The sequence below is a fragment of the Misgurnus anguillicaudatus genome, chromosome 14 (genome assembly GCF_027580225.2).
Source record: "Misgurnus anguillicaudatus chromosome 14, ASM2758022v2, whole genome shotgun sequence".
NCBI classification, from domain to species: Eukaryota; Metazoa; Chordata; class Actinopteri; order Cypriniformes; family Cobitidae; genus Misgurnus; species Misgurnus anguillicaudatus.
The window spans coordinates 34,000,914-34,022,840 of NC_073350.2; the positions used below are offsets into that span (position 1 = coordinate 34,000,914).

The following is a 21,927-nucleotide window of genomic DNA, read 5'->3' on the forward strand; positions in this document are numbered from 1 at the left end:
AACCAGTGTTTTGTAACAGGAAAGAACAACAAGCCGAACTTCTTCAAAGCCAGCATTTCCAAACAAGGATCAAAGAAACTATTGAAAATATAATGAGGTTAGTCTACCAGCCTGTTAGCTAACTAGTTTGTCATTCTGATAGAGCAAAACTGATTATTAACACTACGCAAACATTTTAAAAAAGTGAAGAATTGAGCAGAAAAGATAAACAGTAGCAGTTATTGTGATGCCCCGGGGAGCAGTCCTCTCTAGTCTGCACATTGTGTAGTTAAGTGTGTGTGTGAATGAGAGGATGTGACACAAATACAGAGCATTTTAATAAGGTCTCTAATTTGACCCCCATCACCTCCAGCTGTATAATTGCATCTCACACAAATCCTGAGATCAAAGGTTCTTTTTAAAGTTATTGAAACCCTATTTAGTGTGAGTTGCGCTATACGAATTAATGGATAATACTTCGGCTTCCCGTGCATTACCGTATCCGACATGGAATGAGGTGTGATTACAGCTTCTGATTTCTACTTTTCTGTGATCAAAGTTGCTGTGTGTTATAAAGTCACCCATAAAACATCGGACTCTGCCCCAGGCACCTGCTGTTCTCTGTATTGGTAATGTTTCTCAATCTCAGCATGCTTTAGGAAGCAGTAGTGCAACATAAAAGTGCCAACATTATTCATTATTAACTGCATTTGGAGACAAAAAGTTGTCTGTTTTATAACACAAAGACGGTCTTAACATCAGACATCTTGCTATAATTACTTCTCTCGGGTTATCAACACGAGCGGTCAGGTCTCTAGTGGACTCGATAGGCTACGGCAAGGATGCACACAAGTCTGGACGAGTGCCGCTGGAAATTTAAGACGTGTTTGTGCTTGATGTTGTGATTGGCATCGCCTGCTTGCAGATAAGGACCTGGTGAGCTTCGGTACATGTAGATAAATTATAGTGGCACAGAGTTGATGTTTACATATTGGGGTGAAGATGAGATGATTCGGTAATATTTAGAATTTTATACCAGATTTGTATTTCTGAATTGATGTAGAAAACATTGTATTTCTGAGAAATTTCTAATTTACAAAATGTATTACCACATATTTAAAAAAAAGATTTTAATTTTGCTCTCCGTTAGTGGCGGCCGGTGACTTCTTTATCGAGGGGCACCAATGCGAAGCTCATCAAAATATGTATTTAGCCCGTCATGTGTGTGTGGCTTGTCATGTCAAAAGATGTGTTCGGTGCATCATGTGAGCCATGTGCATCATGCATCATGTCAAAATACACTCCCCTAAAGGATTATTAGGAACACCATACTAATACTGTGTTTGACCTCCTTTCGCCTTCAGAACTGCACTAATTCTACACGGCATTGATTCAACAAGGTCCTGAAAGCATTCTTTAGAAATGTTGGCTTATATTGATAGGATAACATCTTGCAGTAAATGAAGATTTGTGGGATGCACATCCAGGGCACGAAGCTCCCGTTCCACCACATCCCAAAGATGCTCTATTGGGTTGAGATCTGGTGACTGTGGGGGCCATTTTAGTAACGTGAACTCATTGTCATGTTCAAGAAATTTGAAATGATTCGAGCTTTGTGACATGGTGCATTATCCATCAGAGGATGGGTACATGGTGGTCATAAAGGGATGGACATGGTCAGAAACAATGCTCAGGTAGGCCGTGGCATTTAAATGATGCCCAATTGGCACTAAGGGGCCTAAAATGTGTCAAGAAAACATCCCCACACCATTACACCATTGCATTAATGAGATATTTAACAGGTGTTCCTAATAATCCTTTAGGTTAGTGTATGTGCCTATGGTGCAGACGCTTCGAAGAGGTTTATAATAAAAGAGACGCTCACGTTTGCCAGATACTCGTTTAATCTCATGTATAATCAGAGTTTAGTGTTAAAGTTAGTATCTTGAGAGTATTTTGTGAGCATCTCTTTTATCTTGGCTACTTGAATGTCTTTGATGTGTTTCACTGTTGAATTTCTTACTGATTAAATTTAGGAGAAGTTAACTTCTTGTCATTCCATCCCAGGGTCGCATTTGTAGGCTGCACATCATCTTATTTCAGAATATAAACAATTATAAAGTTGAAAAAATATTTGTTGAAATATGCTTGATGACGTATGCAGCCTCCACATGCGACCTCCGGAAGCTGCATCCTTCGGATTCAAGTACACCTGGCTGCAGCCTGCAGATTTGGGCGAGGATGCACCTGGTACGGGACTGCACGTGCAGGCCCTCCCACACTGCTTCTCATTGGACGGGACTGAACGTGCAGGCCCTCCCACACTGCTTCTCATTGGTTAGTGGCGTGACGTCATGACGTCGATTTAGCAAGTTTTCATTTCCGATGTTTATCGCTGCATGGTGAGTACAACCATTTTTTTGTTCTATTTACGATTTTTAATTTTGAAGTGGCATTTATTGTGATGTTAAAATGAAGTGGTGTACAAATAAGATCGTGTCACATGATATCACACAAATAACTAGTACCGCGCGCGCGTGCGTGCGGTTTCCCTTACGAAAATTAACCATGGTTTTACTACAGTTAAAACCAAAAAACATGGTTACTGTAGTAAAACCATGGTAACCACAAAATAACCTTGGTTTTGATAACCATGGTTTTCAAAAAACATAGTTAAACCATGGTTAGTGTAGTAAAACCATGGTTTTGCTCATAGTAATCAATTCACCAAAAAAACATGGTTACTACACTTTTACCACAATAAAATCGTGGTTAATTTTCGTAAGGGTTGGTGTGATTATGGTTAAAACAAGGCAAAACTGAACCAAAAGAAGAAATATAGCATTTAAGAGTTAATAGTAACAACATACAAAGTAATATTCTAGGACTTTTTTCTAAGAATACATTTTTAAATGTAAACTATTTTGATATGTTATTGATAAGTATACTTTTTTTATTGAACAGGAAACCATTTCAGTATTCACTGAGCTTTCTGACAACAGGGACCTTTGATTTTACATGCAATAGAAACCCCCATATTATTAAAAGTAAACTAACTCAGTATTATTTTTTAACTTAGCCTGTCATGCCTTGCATTAGTGTCGGGTGCTTTTGGAGAATTCATCCTTTGAGGTTTGTTTGTTTTCTTTTTTTTTAATACATACTGTTCATTGAAGCTTCAATTACCAAATGCTTAAATTTAGCATTTTAAAATAAATGTTTTTAACTATAATTATAAATTCATTACATGTATCAATCTAAACAAGTGGATTTCAATTATGGTCCTAAGGGATGTCATTAAGAACAAACTGTCTTTATGAGACTTTATATTTTAAACTTTTGAAGGTCAGAGATGCTGAAAGTGCAACTCCAGTAAAAGAGGAGAGTAGAGAGCAGGTACTGGTTCCCATTTCAAATCTTGAACCTAAATAACAGGGGTTTGAAAATGATGCTACTCTTGTTCTTACTCTCCAATTTAGAGGTGATGAAATCCCCCTGCATGTTGATTATTTTACCAAGGTAAGTGCAGTATAAACTCCTGTCCATCTATCGGTTACCCTTTTTAATAAGTTACATTTTGGACTGACTATTTGCTACTTTAAACAGATGCCGATTGACATCCTCTGGTGGATCCTGATGGAAGTCGTTACAGAGACGGCGTTGTGGCTTTCTGGAGACTTTCACTGATGTGCAAGGTCTTCATGGAGGTTGTCAGCAAACCCAAATTCACTGTGTGGCTGGACAGTAAGTTTTTTAAAATCTAAATTGTGAGTACTGTAAAAGATAATTGAGAAAGTCGGTCTGTCCGTCCATCTAATTCTGTTTCTTCATTTGTGCAATCTATCTATCTGTCTTTTCTTCCTATCTATTTGTCTGTCTGTCTGTCTGTCTGTCTATCTATCCGTCTCTGTCTGTCTATCTCTACCTATCTGTCATGTCTATCCATCCGTCTGTCTGTGTCTGATAGACTGTATTGCCTTCAAAACTTTCAGCTTGAAAACTACTTTGATCTGCAAACTGAAAATCTTCTATTTCAAACTTTTAGGATAGGCTTTCTCAAGTCAAATTTAAGTTTGTGTTGACAAACTTTTTTTAACTGGTTTATGTTGTTCATAAACAAAGTAAGTCTCTTAGGTACTTTACAGACAAAGCCAATAACACTCTCAAGCATATGTTGTCTAACATTTTCCTATAATATGTGTAACATATACATAGTAAAGAGTAATTTTTTTTATGTTAATGGCTATTTCCAATTGCCAATTTCTTCAAAATGATTCAATATTGTTTGTTCTGTATTTTATCTAAATTAGGTGTTGTGAGTTGGAGTGCATTTTCCAGACAATATAGGCAAGAGCTCCCGGGTGCGGTGCCCTACTCGTTGACTTTGAAATATACAAGGACTGCCCACCTGGGTATCTAGGTGATGGCAGAAGGGGACTCCTGAATGGGTTTTTTTCCGACAAGGAGGTTCAGGGCTATTGCTCGGTTGATTGTTTTTTCATTGATGGAGGGGAACTTCTGTGTAGATTGTGTGTACGGTTAATGTACCGTACATGATAATCTGTGTGTGTATTATGTCTTTTTAACAATTATTTTTGTTTTGAAATAAAAGTTATCACTGGTATGGGTTTGGTTTTTTTGAGTTGGCATGCATACTATGGGATACAGAGATTGACAATGTACTGTATGTAGTTTAACTACAAACTACTTTCTAGGCATAAATGTTTAATAATAGCCTATATCACTAATTCTTGAATCTTTGGCAAAAACATGTCCCACTAAGAAAAGTGCTAATTCTGTTGGAAATTAATAAAATTTTCATGAAAAAAAAAGAATCAATGTTATAATCAGGGGGTCCTTTGCACATATGTAAGGTTTTTTTATAGGTTTATTTTGATTTTTTATTAATTTAATGATTATATGCTGGCCCATTGCCTACAAAATCAGCTGTCCTCGGTAAAGAGATAATCATTTCAACTTGACTAGAAAAGCCAAAAGTAATAATTACATTGAATAATATATTTACCGTATGAAAGGGTACATTGTAATATGTATTAAAAACTATTTGAACTTTGAACAATATTTACTATTATTTTGTGATTGCTCAAAATGTGTCCCACATATTTGTCACCACTGTCAGATATTTATAAAAAGCAATAAAATCAGACAACTACAGGGTCAACTGCATTCCTGAGGACCCCATTTTCAAACCTTCAGCTCTTCTGCATGCTTCAAGATCACTCAAGCTCCTGTATGTTTGTTATTTTTCTCTTAAACTTCTTCATATTTTTGGGCACTGCTACTGTGACAACCATAATGTCAACACCGTCATCTTTGTAAAAAAATATTAGATTATGAAATAAATTTATCATTTTTAAGAAGAGGTCTGAAGTAACTAGCAACAGAGGGGAAACAAGATGGCTAATGTGAACAACTCATCTATTTTTTTTATCTATATTAGGTTTTTGTCACCACCGTCAGATGTCACCACTGTCAGGTTTTCTGTCTTTTCTGTCAGGTTTTATGTATTTTAGGAAGTTATGATTTGATAATGCTCAGGATTGTTATTTTTTGGACCAAATATTTACATAAAGTTTAAGCAAGAAGCCATTGACTTGAGTGGTATACATTTTGGAATAATGAGGCCAATGTCACCACCGTCAGATTAGTGTCACCACCGTCAGACGTAGTTTTAAATGAATATGCTTAGGCTACAATATGTTTCTTCAGTGCTGTTGAGTTATTCAATTAATATTCTATATTAATACAAAAATATGTTTATTAAATAAAAAAATCATTACTTTTTCTATTTAGGCTTAAAGTAAATGTTGTATGAGTAATAACTGGAAAAACGCCTATTTTATAAAAAAAATACGAACAGGGGAGGTTGCACCAGTAAATTGCTGAATAGCCAAGACCTTGGTCTATAATTATATACCTTCAGATTTTGTAATTTTACTACCTTTTTTTTTCAAAATTTAAACCTGTTTTATCCAAATTCCCAAGAATCACTGATATAATGCACAAAAATAAACAAGAACTATTAGAGGAGTGATTAAAATAAGAAATATATAAGGTGCCATTAATGTTTACAGTAATTTTGTAATGTACACAGTGAAGTGTAAATAACAACATAATGTGAAAAACTTAAAATACTACACAGATATTACACAATACTCTGTAATTCCTTATAAGTTTTATTTAAGTATTATTTCATAACGTCAGCGCGATATGGCGCACGTTTTAAAGATCGCACTGTTTTCAACCGCATTTCCTGTTTACCGTGGCGTCAACGTCATTACTGTGCTACTAACCAATGATACACGTTATGGGCGGGGCTGCGCGTGCAGCTCTGCCCTAGGTTCATACACGCCCCGATCTGCAGGCTGCAGCCAGGGGCTTCTCTTCGGATTGATAAACGGCCTTTGGGGGGCGTGGCCAATTCAAGTCAAATTTAAACTCGGGTGACTGTCCACAGCGAATCTGTCCTTAATTTTATATTTTTTAACATCATAAAACAACAACAAAACAAATGAAATACTCCCGCAACTTTCCATAAAATGTAATTTGCTGAGATGCAACAATAATAGACGTATAGGTTATGAGACACACTGGAGCCCCCTTGAGCATTTCTGAAATTAATGTCAAGATGACGGATTTGATGAAGGGCTGCGATTAATATTTCATACATGACCCATATGGGGAGAAGAGCGCGAGCGCGTGAGTTGCTGCGCGGGATGCGGAGGATGCTGTGGTGGTGCTGATGCTGATAGAGGGAGGGTCTATTACACGCGTGGATTAGTGTTGCTCTGCGTTCGCGCTGTGTCCATAAGGAAAGCGCCCGAGGAGAATCGGAAGAAACCGAAGCACAGACCGAATAGTAAGTCAATCATTTTCAACCCGTTAAGCTTTGATAAGATGCAATAAGTTGACGAAGGAAGAGACGAGTGAGTTCAGTCTAAACTGTTTTTAACGAGAGCCTTGTTGAGTTACACGTTCTTCTAACACTGTTCGTAGTGTTTGTTTACATGGTTATTGAGTGATACTACTAACCTTTTGGTGTTAGTCATCTTGTGAAGCATTTTGGTTTAGTGCAGGGGTTTTATTGCAGCACTGTATTGATGTTCATCTTCTGTTTGGTTTCGTACAGTTGTCTGCAATGAATTCAGCTTGCAATGCATTTACATATGTCAAACTTTGTTTTGGACATTTAGCCTTATTATATACGTGCTATCTATATATTTGTCTTGATAAACTTAATACTTTTAAAGTCATGTATCCTCTTATTAACTGTGATGGGGCTGTGGTGATTTTTGCATACTTTGTGGTATACTTTGAATACTTTTGCATGGTGATTACTTTTTTGCAAAGTTTGAGGTAGCTAGACAAAACATTTGAACAATTATTACCCTAATGCTATGTTTTGTGTGTTAACAGGCGCATACAGTACATGTTTTGTATATGATGTGCTTTATGTGGCTAAGTTTTTATTTAGTATTAGTGCTTATTATTTAACATGAATATTTATTATTACAATGAAGTTGTTTCAAATAGTTAGCACCAGACCATGAATAGCTTCTGAAAGTTAGCATGCAACCCATTTGATTTTACTTCTAATGTTAATGTGACATTCTTCAGAGGAAATGAGGATAAGGGGCGGGACTTGACTTTATACAGAATTTCATTGGATGTAGAAAAGGTCTGTATGACAGGAAGAAAAATGTCTGTATGACAGGTGGTTGGAGGGGAGAGGTTGAAAAATAAGAGAGCTTGGTTATGTCTACCGAAAATAACTACACTCTTAAAAATGCTTGGTTATATTTTCAACCCAGCTGGGTAAAAAAGGGACAAACGCAACCCACTGGGGTTTTAATTTAACCTATACTGGGTTGTTTCAGCCCAAAAACCCATTGTTGGGTCAAATATAAAAACTTCTGGGTTAATTTAAACCTATGATTGGGTTTGTCCCATTTTGACCCAACGCTGGGTTGAAAATATCCCAGCATTTAGTTGGGGCTATTTATCTTCTTTCTTATTTTATTTTTGATAAATAACTTTTTTGTTAGAATAATATGAATTGGTGAATAATTTACAGAAGACAATTAACATTTTTAAGTATACTCTAAAAATGCTGGGCTATTGTCAACAGCATTGGGTCAAAAAAGGACAAACCCAATCGATGGGTTAAATTCACCCAGAAAATGTTTAAATTTGACCCAACAATGTGTTAAAAAAACCCAGCATTTGTTTAAGCCATTGAGTTAATCCAGAAAATATTTATATTTGACCCAATGGGTTAAAACAACCCAGCACGGGTCAAATTACAATCCAACGGTTTTTGTTAAATTAATGCATTTTTATTCATATTGGTTTTAAGGTAACTTTTTACAGTATACTTGTCAGATGAACTACAGTAACCGGTCAAATACGAGGTACAGTAAGCATTGGTGTTGACTTTAGTTTTGAATGGTTAGGCAGTTTTCTCACCAGTACAGTATTTGTACACATGGTACTAGTCTACCCTATAACTCATCCCCTTTATGCTGTGACAACTTTATCCATAAAGACCAAAAAGGGAAGATGGATTGTGTTGGTCCAAAAGGTCACTGCACAGGGAGGCAGTCCAGTTTCTTATTTAAATGCTATTGATAATGTGTATTAAAGGTTACCGCACTTTGACTTGCTGTATTCTTGCAGTGCATTTTCTTAAGGAATGATATTTGAAGTTTGTTTCCCAGGGCACAAAGTAACTCATTTTTCAGGAGTTTCTTTTTATAACTGCGTGATATCTAGCCGCAGCAAATATTGCCAGACTTCAGTTCTGACAGCCTGCCAAGTTTTAAAAGTTGAGCTTCAGTGCTTCTGCCTGTACCGGTGTCTTTATACACCGCGGGGAACGGCCGCTCTGCTGATTACCAACCCATGGCCTTGAACGCATTCATATTGTAGGAAGGTATTTCCATAGCAATTAGCCATGAAACCTTTTGGCTCTTGCTTTAGAGAAATACATCCCCAGCTCCCAATTGTAATCTTACTTCTGAAAGCTCATTCGAACCGTCCTCATCCACATTATTATCCCACAGCATTTATATTCAAATGAAATGACGAAGGCCTTCGTAATTGAATCTGATCCACTCCGCGTGATCAAAGGCCTTTTCACGGAAGTCATAGTTTAATTTGTTAAATCAATAGAGCGCTATGGTTTTGTCTATGGCTGACCTAGATTTATTGCACCACAGCTAAGAGAAGTTGCAGAGAGTTTGAAATATGAAATCGTCACGGAAAGACAAGCGTGTTTTATGTAATCCTCCGGGGAATTGTGACGAGTGAATCGCATTATGTTCTGTATCATGCACTCGTAGGCTGGATTCAGGGTTGCTATGGAAATGATCTGCTCTGCTACAGTTGACATTGGCCAGACAAAGAGCAGAAAAGATTAAGAAAGCACAAAATGAGACGAGGTCAGGTGTAGTAATTTGATTTCGCTCTGTTATACGATCCTTTGTTATGAGAAGTGGGTGGTCTGAGCACAATCTTATTTAATCTTATTTCAGTTTTATCTTTGTGTGTGTGTGTGTGTGTGTGTGTGTGTGCACTTACTTATGTCACTTTTGGGGACATTCACCAGAGTACACACCAGTAAACTGAGGACCACCTTGACAATTTAGGACTTTTTTGATGTCCTCATTTGTTTGACTATATAATGGCATTCAGCATGTCCTAAAATGGTGTCCTAACTTAAAATCTCACTTGTCCCAAAAATGCACTTTTACATGATTTGTGTACTCAAAGTGTGTATGCCCCCCCACTAATTTGTGTATAATGCAGCGCCCTCTAGGAGAACTGCACTTCCTGAAAGATACACACTTGGGAGATTCTGACCAATCTCAGGCCAGGAAGATTAGGGCCCCATATCGCCCAAATCGGCCATTAAATGAACTGCACATTTTAAATATAATGATAATCTGACCAATCAGAGGCCAAATACGCGATCAGTAGAGATTGCGGAAGATATTATATGAAAGAATGGACACATTATTTACAGTTGTTTAAAATAAACCCTATCAATTTAAAACAGACTAACCTGTATTAAGAATCAGGATCTCTTATGATGTGTTTCTCAACTTTGCATCGTATACTCGGTTTCTCTGTCGCGTCTGTGTAAAGATCCCGTGCAGCCTCTCCCTCGACTCACTCATCGAGTGACTGACAGGACCCGCGGTACAGTAATGCAGGCAGCACGTGTGTTTGTGCTGCGCAGATCGATCGGTTTCTGACATCACAGTTTTGCGAAAGCGATTCAAAAGCACACTCAACCGTCTGTGCTCGCGGTAGTTTGATTTCATAGCCGGACCAATATGCGCAGCGCTGTATAAAATCGATAACAGTTGTTTATTAATGGTGCAGGAACAGTTTAATACAGGGGAGACGGACATTAGGCTTTAAAGGAAACATTTCTTTCTAAAAGTAAAGTGGTATGTTTACATTTAATGCAGTAGGTGTCATTACAATGTTTTTGTTTATTTAATTAAATATATATGACACAACGCTTACGAAAATTAACCATGGTTTTACTACAGTTAAACAAAAACAAATAGTAAACCATGGTAACCACAAAATAACCATGGTTGTTGATAACCAAAAACTATAATTTGTTAGTGTAGTAAAACCATGCTTTTGCTGATAGTAATCATTACCCCAAAAAACATGATTAATACACTTTTAACACAATAAAACCATGGTTAATTTTCGTAAGGATAATATGTTAAAACATGAGGAATTGTGTGCTTTTTGTTGCAGTTTGATTGGTTTGAATATTTTTTCCTTCTTTATGTTTAGTTTGAATAAAATCGATCTCTGACCATTCTGTTTAATTCAGATGGCTAAGCAGACTGTAGCCCAATCCCCACTCCACACAGTAAGCACAGCAAACATCACCTCATGGCATCAGATAGTGATTTATAATATAAACAATCCTCATGCCATATTTCATCATTAATTATTATATTCAGTTTCTAGAATAAGAATAAATGTGTATTTTCAGTTTATTAACTAAAAGCTCTAAAAACAATCACAAATCAAGATGAAGTTTATATGATTTTTATAATTATATAGCTGGAATTCAAAGAAGTAAGGTTAGCAGTTTGTCAGTCAGTGATTTCATGCTTTCCACCACATGTCACATCAGACTTTACAACACATATACAATTCTCATTCAGAAATAAAGTCATATAAGCTGTTTGTTAGAGAACTGTATCATTTAATTTAAAAGGTGCAGTCCACTGAAGTAAAGTCAGCAGTTTGTCAGTCAGTGATTTCAGGCCTCACATGTCTAAACGCCCTTCCCCCGACATCACAGTAGCACATCAGACTTTACAACACATAAACAATTCTCATTCAGAAATAAAGTCACATAAGCTGTTTGTTTAGAGAACTGTATCATTTAATTTAAAAGGTGCAGTCCTCTGAGTTAGCAGTTTGTCAGTCAGTGATTTCAGGCCTCACATGTCTAAGCGCCCTTCCCCCGACATCACAGTAGCACATCAGACTTTACAATACAATTCTCATTCAGAAATAAAGTCATATAAGCCAGCTGTTTGTTTAGAGAACTGTATCATTTAATTTAAAAGGTGCAGTCCACTGAAGTAAAGTTAACAGTTTGTCAGTCAGTGATTTCAGGCCTCACATGTCTAAGCGCCCTTCCCCCGACATCACAGTAGCACATCAGACTTTACAATACAATTCTCATTCAGAAATAAAGTCATATAAGCTGTTTGTTAGAGAACTTGATCATTTAATTTAAAAGGTGCAGTCCTCTGAGTTAGCAGTTTGTCAGTCAGTGATTTCAGGCCTCACATGTCTAAGCGCCCTTCCCCCGACATCACAGTAGCACATCAGACTTTACAACACATATACAATTCTCATTCAGAAATAAAGTCATATAAGCTGTTTGTTTAGAGAACTGTATCATTTAATTTAAAAGGTGCAGTCCACTGAAGTAAAGTTAGCAGTTTGTCAGTCAGTGATTTCAGGCCTCACATGTCCAAGCGCCCTTCCCCCGACATCACAGTAGCACATCAGACTTTACAATACAATTCTCATTCAGAAATAAAGTCATATGAGCTGTTTGTTTAGAGAACTGTATCATTTAATTTAAAAGGTGGAGTCCTCTGAGTTATCAGTTTGTCAGTCAGTGATTTTAGGCCTCACATGTCTAAGCGCCCTTCCCCCGACATCACAGTAGCACATCAGACTTTACAACACATATACAATTCTCATTCAGAAATAAAGTCATATAAGCTGTTTGTTTAGAGAACTGTATCATTTAATTTAAAAGGTGCAGTCCACTGAAGTAAAGTTAGCAGTTTGTCAGTCAGTGATTTCAGGCCTCACATGTCTAAACGCCCTTCCCCCGACATCACAGTAGCACATCAGACTTTACAATACATATACAATTCTCATTCAGAAATAAAGTCATATAAGCTGTTTGTTAGAGAACTTGATCATTTAAAAGGTGCAGTCCTCTGAAGTAAAGTTAGCAGTTTGTCAGTCAGTGATTTCAGGCCTCACATGTCTAAGCACCCTTCCCCCGACATCACAGTAGCACATCAGACTTTACAATACAATTCTCATTCAGAAATAAAGTCATATAAGCTGTTTGTTTAGAGAACTGTATCATTTAATTTAAAAGGTGCAGTCCACTGAAGTAAAGTTAGCAGTTTGTCAGTCAGTGATTTCAGGCCTCACATGTCTAAGCACCCTTCCCCCGACATCACAGTAGCACATCAGACTTTACAACACATATACAATTCTCATTCAGAAATAAAGTCATAGGCTATAAGCTGTTTGTTTAGAGAACTGTATCATTTAATTTAAAAGGTGCAGTCCTCTGAGTTAGCAGTTTGTCAGTCAGTGATTTTAGGCCTCACATGTCTAAGCGCCCTTCCCCCGACATCACAGTAGCACATCAGACTTTACAACACATATACAATTCTCATTCAGAAATAAAGTCATAGCCTATAAGCTGTTTGTTTAGAGAACTGTATCATTTAATTTAAAAGGTGCAGTCCTCTGAAGTAAAGTTAGCAGTTTGTCAGTCAGTGATTCAGGCCTCACATGTCTAAGCGCCCTTCCCCCGACATCACAGTAGCACATCAGACTTTACAATACAAGTCTCATTCAGACATAAAGTCACATAAGCTGTTTGTTTAGAGATCTGTATCATTTAATTTAAAAGGTGCAGTCCTCTGAGTTAGCAGTTTGTCAGTCAGTGATTTCAGGCCTCACATGTCTAAACGCCCTTCCCCCGACATCACAGTAGCACATCAGACTTTACAACACATATACAATTCTCATTCAGAAATAAAGTCATATAAGCCAGCTGTTTGTTTAGAGAACTGTATCATTTAATTTAAAAGGTGCAGTCCACTGAAGTAAAGTTAACAGTTTGTCAGTCAGTGATTTCAGGCCTCACATGTCTGAGCACCCTTCCCCCGACATCACAGTAGCACATCAGACTTTACAACACATATACAATTCTCATTCAGAAATAAAGTCATATAAGCTGTTTGTTTAGAGAACTGTATCATTTAATTTAAAAGGTGCAGTCCTCTGAGTTAGCAGTTTGTCAGTCAGTGATTTCAGGCCTCACATGTCTAAGCGCCCTTCCCCCGACATCACAGTAGCACATCAGACTTTACAACACATATACAATTCTCATTCAGAAATAAAGTCATATAAGCCAGCTGTTTGTTTAGAGAACTGTATCATTTAATTTAAAAGGTGCAGTCCACTGAAGTAAAGTTAACAGTTTGTCAGTCAGTGATTTCAGGCCTCACATGTCTAAGCGCCCTTCCCCCGACATCACAGTAGCACATCAGACTTTACAATACATATACAATTCTCATTCAGAAATAAAGTCATATAAGCTGTTTGTTAGAGAACTTGATCATTTAATTTAAAAGGTGCAGTCCTCTGAGTTAGCAGTTTGTCAGTCAGTGATTTCAGGCCTCACATGTCTAAGCGCCCTTCCCCCGACATCACAGTAGCACATCAGACTTTACAACACATATACAATTCTCATTCAGAAATAAAGTCATATAAGCTGTTTGTTTAGAGAACTGTATCATTTAATTTAAAAGGTGCAGTCCACTGAAGTAAAGTTAGCAGTTTGTCAGTCAGTGATTTCAGGCCTCACATGTCTAAGCGCCCTTCCCCCGACATCACAGTAGCACATCAGACTTTACAATACAATTCTCATTCAGAAATAAAGTCATATAAGCTGTTTGTTTAGAGAACTGTATCATTTAATTTAAAAGGTGCAGTCCACTGAAGTAAAGTTAACAGTTTGTCAGTCAGTGATTTCAGGCCTCACATGTCTAAGCGCCCTTCCCCCGACATCACAGTAGCACATCAGACTTTACAATACAATTCTCATTCAGAAATAAAGTCATATAAGCTGTTTGTTTAGAGAACTGTATCATTTAATTTAAAAGGTGCAGTCCACTGAAGTAAAGTTAACAGTTTGTCAGTCAGTGATTTTAGGCCTCACATGTCTAAGCGCCCTTCCCCCGACATCACAGTAGCACATCAGACTTTACAACACATATACAATTCTCATTCAGAAATAAAGTCATATAAGCTGTTTGTTAGAGAACTTGATCATTTAATTTAAAAGGTGCAGTCCTCTGAGTTAGCAGTTTGTCAGTCAGTGATTTCAGGCCTCACATGTCTAAGCGCCCTTCCCCCGACATCACAGTAGCACATCAGACTTTACAACACATATACAATTCTCATTCAGAAATAAAGTCATATAAGCTGTTTGTTTAGAGAACTGTATCATTTAATTTAAAAGGTGCAGTCCACTGAAGTAAAGTTAGCAGTTTGTCAGTCAGTGATTTTAGGCCTCACATGTCTAAGCGCCCTTCCCCCGACATCACAGTAGCACATCAGACTTTACAACACATATACAATTCTCATTCAGAAATAAAGTCATATAAGCTGTTTGTTAGAGAACTGTATCATTTAATTTAAAAGGTGGAGTCCTCTGAGTTATCAGTTTGTCAGTCAGTGATTTTAGGCCTCACATGTCTAAGCGCCCTTCCCCCGACATCACAGTAGCACATCAGACTTTACAACACATATACAATTCTCATTCAGAAATAAAGTCATATAAGCTGTTTGTTTAGAGAACTGTATCATTTAATTTAAAAGGTGGAGTCCTCTGAGTTATCAGTTTGTCAGTCAGTGATTTTAGGCCTCACATGTCTAAGCGCCCTTCCCCCGACATCACAGTAGCACATCAGACTTTACAATACAATTCTCATTCAGAAATAAAGTCATATGAGCTGTTTGTTTAGAGAACTGTATCATTTAATTTAAAAGGTGGAGTCCTCTGAGTTATCAGTTTGTCAGTCAGTGATTTTAGGCCTCACATGTCTAAGCGCCCTTCCCCCGACATCACAGTAGCACATCAGACTTTACAACAAATGATAGCTAATCCCTTAATTAAAATTGTATAATAACTCTTATGCCTTGGCAACATACAATGGGTTTATTAACAGTTTGTTGGTACAGCAGGTACTTTTAACACAGTCCTTAAATTGAACCATTACCGTATAACGCTGCTGAAAAAAAAAACAGCATCAAACCAGCATGGACCAGCATGGGAATTATGCTGGTCTATGCTGGTTTAGCTGGTGGTCACAGCATACCAGCACCAAAACACAACATATGCTGGTCTTGCTGGTATGCTGTTTTTTTCAGCAGGGAAGACAAAACAGTTGTGACTTCTGCACTAAGGGTAATTAAACGTTATCCCCTTCATGTTCATCTTACATGTGACAAACTAAAACTAACATAGATTCAATGATTCTGTGAGCTGTAGTTTTGCAGAGTCAACTTCAAATACTTTAATTAAAACACACAGGATGTGAATTAGAAGTGTGAGAATGTCCAAGCAAAGTTGGAAATGTTTTGTTGGGGCCTTTAAGATCGATTTATTACGCAGGTCTGGATCAGTGATCTCTTTGTAATTGAGACTGAGCATTTTAATTATGAAGATCTTTGCACAAATAATAAAAGGATAACATGATATCATATTATATGACCCCCTTTAGCGTATAGCCTACTGATTGTGTTTGAGATTATTCTCAAGTGTTCAGCACTGCTTGCTACTTGTTTGACTTCATGCGGTGCCGCATGAACAGACAGGCGGATGACATCAAAGTACCGCCAGAGCATTTCGATAGCAGTCCACTTTGTCTGAATTCTCAAATCACTCTTGTTGGATTTTGTCGTCATCTGCTTCTCAGTTGTTGTGGAGCCACAAGAAGTCGAGCAAGCCTGTTGTATCAGTCACTGTTTAGATCAACGTAGCAGTCAAAAACAAGACATGGGAGGTCACATACAGGACTAAAATCAATGAGACCCAAAATACGGACATGCCGACTAATACGGGACAGTTGTAAACCTAGCTAGAGGGCCTTTCCTGCTTGAAGCCATCTGTTCTGTTTCATTCCTCCTGACCGCCAGAGGCGGTGCAAAAGCACTAGTGGATTATCGCAGCGCCAGCTAGATAGGTCGAGAAAATATACCAACAAAGTCACATGGTGACATAGGCTGAGCCCTGAGCAATAAATAGCCAACCAGCTCAGCCTTCTGCCTCTTTTGCTTTCTCGCTTGTTGTGATAGGTCGTTTTTCCTCGATTTTCGCGCCGTCAAGTGCAGCTTACCTGAGCAGCGAATTTTTTTTCGTCCTCGCAAGCTGTGACAGCGCGCTATTTGGAGTCTTTTCTTCTTTGCATCGATCGGTGAGTCGTGGGTTTATTACATTCGGTCTCTGTCAACACTTATGCCTCTCGGTGCCGTCCGGTGGCTAGTGTCTTCTACGGGCGTTTTTGTATGACGGTTCCCCGTCATCGTTACATCTTTACATCTGACGGATATACGGGGTTTCAGCCTCTCGGTGTTAGCTCCCGGCGGCTATTGTGTTTTCCTACGGGCTTTTTTAGTGACGGTTCCCCGTCATTTTTATTTTCAGACGGATTTGTGTGACTGCTCGTGCCTCTCGGTTCTATCCGGGGGCCAGAGTTTTTTTCTACGGACGGTTATACCGACGTTCCCCATAATTTTTGGTTTCGTTCTGTAACTGCTCGGGCCTCTCGGGGCTATCCGACGGCCGGTGTTTTCAATAGTTACGGTTTCCCGTTAACCCCTTAAAGCTCTCGGTATTACCCGGTGATTTTTCGTTAGTTTCTCTTTGGGTTTTTTTATACGGAGGGTTTTCACTTCAAGACCTCGTTTTGTTTTGTTTTTTAGAGGTCTTTTTTTGCCACGGTTTTATGTTAGCGGTTCCCTGCTAACATTTGTCACTGACTTGAAATTATTTATCCCTCATTTTCTTTTTTGGGGAAAGTTATGGCACATAGCTCTATTGCCACGGTTATTCCCTTAACATGCAAGCTGTGCCCTAACTCACTCCTGCCGGACGACGGCCACGACGTATGTCCGTCATGTTTGGGACTGCAGCATTTAAAGGAGGCTATCACGAACCCGTGTCTGCACTGTAGTCTCCTGCCCATGTCAGAGAGACGGCTTCGGCTGGCCGAACTGGACCCTAAATGTGCAGTCAGACTTGGGGAAAAGGAGTCGCAGTCAGCCAAACGGAAAGGGAAACGCAGTGCATCGGCGGCTGCCGGTGCCCCTCCAGCTAAGAAGAAGGCTAATGTTACAGATAGCGAGCAGCCAGAGGATGCCTCTCTTTCTAAAACGGTTGCTGTACTTTCGTCTGAGATGTTGGAAATAAAGCGCCTTCTCCAGACGCTACAGCCTGTGATTCCTGCATCACCTGCTACCATTTCACAGGAGGATGAGGAGGATTCCAATTCCATTAATCCTAGGGTTCTTGAACATCTGGGTTCATCTTCCCCTTCACATCACTCAGATTTCGATGTGCTCTCCACAAGTGCATCTGATGCACTGTTTCAGGATATGACAGTGGTAGATGCTACTGCACAATCTCCCATCCTGGAGAACGCAGCCTCTTCAGTAGCTGGGGGCTCTAGTGGGGAATCAGCTCATTCAGGGCAGACTATGTCCTCCACAGATAACACTGTGGCTGTGCTTCAGATGGCAGTCGCACGCCTAGGGCTGGATGAATCGCCAACTCAGCCAGCACAGTCCAGTGTCTTTTTCAGACAGACTGCAGCCGGATCCAGTTTCGCTATGCCACCTTGCAAGGACTTCATTGCAGAGTTTTCCAACTCCCTTACGAGTTCTAATGCTTCGAGAAGGCGACCAAGGACAGCCCGTACTCTGGCATCTATGGTTGGGGCAGATACTATTGGAGTTGGCCGTGCTCCGGAGATCGAACAGGCGGTCGCTGCCCTAGTGGTGTCACCCGATGAGGCTCTTCGAGGCAATGTGCGATGCCCCAGTGCCCAGTGTGGCCGCACCGACTCGTTACTTAAGAAGGCATACGAGTCTACTGCATATATTACCCGGGCAGAGAACACCATTTGTCAATTACTCCTTGCCACTACTAACACTCTCGAGTCGTCTAAACCTGACCCCTCGGTCTCGCAGTTTCTTCAAACTGCCCTTTTGGCTATGGGTCATGTTACCCGTGAGCTGGGTACCCTGACGGCCACACTCCTGGCAGCTCGTCGACAGGTATGGCTCGCCCAAGCAAGACTGCCTGAAGACTGCAAGAAGACATTACGTGACCTTCCAATTGTTCCCGGTCACCTGTTCGGACCTACTGTTCCAGAGCTTCTGGAAAAGCGGTTAAAACTGTCCGAGGCCACTCGACAATTGACGCAGCGTAATCCAGTCTTTAAAGTGCCAGGCCCTCAGGCTCGTCATCGTTTTCCAACCCAGGATCAGAGGTTCCGCCAGCGTCCTAACCCGCAACCTCAAGGGTCACAGAGGCCCCGTGCTGCTGAGGACACTCGAGTTTTTCGTCCACAGCAACGGCAGTTTTCAGGGGGTCCACATCAGCGCCCCCCCACAACCGTTAAAGGGCGCACTCACAAAGCTTGAAGCCATCGGGCCGGTGGTCGACCGTTTCTCAAATACACAGCTGTCGTACTGGAGGGAGACGACTGTAGATCCCTGGGTTCAGACCACGTTAAGCAAGGGGTATGCTCTACAGTTTCGACGCCGGCCCCCACGTTTTTCCAGGATCGTTCAGACGGTCATAAAAGATCCGGCACGTTCAGTGGCCCTCTCTCTGGAAATTTGTTCTCTTCTGGAGAAAGGAGCCATAGAAAGAGTTCATCCCTGTGTTCAAAGGGACGGTTTTTATTCAACATACTTCCTCGTAGCAAAAAAGGATGGTGGTTTTCGTCCGGTTCTGGACTTGAGACATCTAAACAAGTTCCTGAAACATCTGCCCTTTCGAATGTTGCGGGCAGCCGACGTTCTTCGGTCTGTCAGGAAGGGGGATTGGTTCACAAGCATCGACTTGAAGGATGCTTATTTTCACGTGCCGATTGCTCCTCAGCACAGAAAGTTTCTCCGATTCAGTTTCAAAAACCAAGCCTACCAGTTCAGGGTCCTTCCTTTTGGCCTGTCTCTGGCCCCCCGAGTGTTTACGAGATGCATGTCTGCAGCCCTACATCCCATGTGGTCCAGGGGGATGCGAATCCTGCCTTACTTGGACGACTGGCTGCTGTGTGCAGGCACAAGCTGGCAGGCTGTGCAAGACACCAGCCTACTTCTGATGCATGTTCAAAGGCTAGGCCTTGTCGTCAACGAGGCGAAGAGTCATCTAAGTCCAGTGCAGAAAATCACTTACATTGGAATGACGTTGGATTCCTGCGCAATGTCGGCCACCCTCTCACAGGCCAGGGTGGACAATATTCTACAGCTGCTTGCTCGTTTCCGGCTGGGAGCGAGCTTAAGATACAAGACTGTTTTACGGCTCATGGGGATGCTGACTGCTGCTACTCCGGTTATCCCACTCGGCTTGCTCCACCTCAGACCTCTCCAACGGTGGAACAACAGTCTTCGTTTGAGCCCTGTCAGACATCTTCATCGTCTGATTGTTGTCTCACGCGGTTGTATGCTGGCGTTGACACAGTGGAATCGTCCGTTTTTTCTGATGTCAGGTGTTCCTCTAGGAGTCATTCCTTCCCGTCGAGAGGTGGTCACAACCGATGCTTCTCTGCTCGGTTGGGGAGCTTCGTGGAACCACAGGGGTGTTTGCGGACGCTGGTCCCCAACCCGGTCCAAGGATCATATAAATCTTCTGGAACTACGGGCAGTTTTTCTGGCTCTGCAGCATTTCTTACCAGTTCTGGCAGGCCGACATGTCCTCATCCGGTCAGACAACACCTCAACAGTGTTTCACTTGAACCATCAGGGTGGGACAAGGTCCCTCGAGTCCCTGAATCTTACCCGCAGGATACTCACCTGGGCGCTCCCTCGAATAGCTTCATTGAGGGCGGTTCATCTGCCAGGGTTGCAAAATCAGGTAGCGGATGCTCTCTCCAGGGACGTTCTTCATCCGGGGGAATGGAGGCTCCACCCGGATGTGGTGCGGATGATATGGCAGCGTTTCGGGGAGGCAGAGGTGGATCTTTTTGCAACAGAGGCGAACACTCATTGTCGCTGGTGGTTCGCAAGAGTAGAGACGTCCAGCCCATTGGGACAGGATGCTCTATCCCAGGAGTGGCCAAGCCGGCTGCTTTATGCCTTTCCTCCGCTTCCACTTCTGTGGGAAACACTACACAGGATAGCGCTGGGAAATCACACTGTGTTGCTTGTGGCACCCCGTTGGCCAGCCAGGCCTTGGTTCCCCTTGCTTCTCTCCATGCTGGTGGGCAGACCATGGCAGCTTCCGCTTCGGAGGGATCTGTTGTCTCAAATGGACGGAGCTGTTTGGCACCCCAATCCGGACCGTCTACAACTTTGGGTTTGGCCTCTGGGTCGGACTGTCCTTTAGCTAATCTGGAACCTGCTGTCGTCCAGACTATTACTAATGCTAGAGCAGCATCTACACGTCAGCTTTATGCCGCACGTTGGAAGCTCTTCTCCTCATGGTGTGAGGAGCGAGGTTTTGATCCGGTATGTTGTGATGTTCCAAACGTTCTTAGTTTTTTACAACACGTTCTGGATTCAGGCAAAGCAGCCTCCACGTTGAAGGTGTATGTTGCGGCCATCTCTGCGCATCATGGACCAGTTAATGGTTGTTCACTTGGTTCCCACGCCCTCGTGTGTAGTTTTCTGAAAGGGGCTAGGCGGCTGAGGCCCGCTCGTAGTCCCCGTTTTCCTGGATGGGACTTACAGCTTGTTCTGGATTTTATCTGTCTGCCACCTTTTGAACCCCTGCAGACAGCTGACCTGAGATGGCTATCTTTGAAGACTGCTTTTTTGTTGGCAATGGCCTCTGCTAAGCGTGTGGGTGAGTTACAGGCTTTGTCCATTAGTGACTTATGCATGCGTTGGTTGCCAGAGGATTCCGGTGTTGTTCTCTGGCCGAATCCTTCTTTTCTACCTAAAGTCCTGCTCCCGCAGTTCATTAACCAGTCTATCACTTTGGCGTCTTTTCTGCCCACGCCGCAGTCGGACGGGTCGTCTAGTCATCTTTTATGTCCCGTGCGGGCCCTGAAACGTTATGTGTCTGCTACTGTTCACCTTAGGCGAACGGATCAGCTCTTTGTTTGTTATGGCGGCGTGCGGAAAGGGGCCGCCATATCGAAACAACGATTGTCGAATTGGATTGTGGAGGTTATTACTATGGCGTACAAGCATGCTCAAAGACCTTTGCCAGGTAGTGTCGCTTGTCATTCCACTAGGGCGGTGTCTACGTCTTGGGCTGCCTTCAGGGGTGTATCTATGGCGGATATCTGCACAGCTGCTACTTGGTCTTCTCCATGTACCTTTGCCCGTTTCTACAAGATCAACGTTGTTGCCCCTCATGCTGTCTGTTCTGCGGTTCTCCGA

The 21,927-nt window shown here is 41.0% G+C and overlaps 1 protein-coding gene and 1 long non-coding RNA gene across 3 annotated transcripts in view; both read left to right on the forward strand.

Annotated features, from left to right (window-relative positions):
• Positions 1 to 2,186: 2,186 nt before the first annotated feature.
• LOC129416869 (uncharacterized) lies at positions 2,187 to 4,603 on the forward strand. Its single transcript, XR_008635603.2, has 6 exons — positions 2,187 to 2,381; positions 3,059 to 3,111; positions 3,325 to 3,375; positions 3,459 to 3,498; positions 3,586 to 3,723; positions 4,290 to 4,603. It is a non-coding gene; the product is annotated as an uncharacterized lncRNA (long non-coding RNA).
• A 1,867-nt stretch (positions 4,604 to 6,470) lies between these two features.
• klhdc8a (kelch domain containing 8A) overlaps positions 6,471 to 21,927 on the forward strand; it is a 55,092-nt gene continuing 39,635 nt past the window's right edge. The window contains exon 1 of one of the 2 annotated variants that reach the window (XM_055184688.2): positions 6,471 to 6,926. The gene's annotated coding sequence lies outside the window, so the exon portion shown is untranslated. The remainder of the gene's footprint in view (positions 6,927 to 21,927) is intronic. The other variant, XM_055184686.2, reaches the window with a different exon arrangement.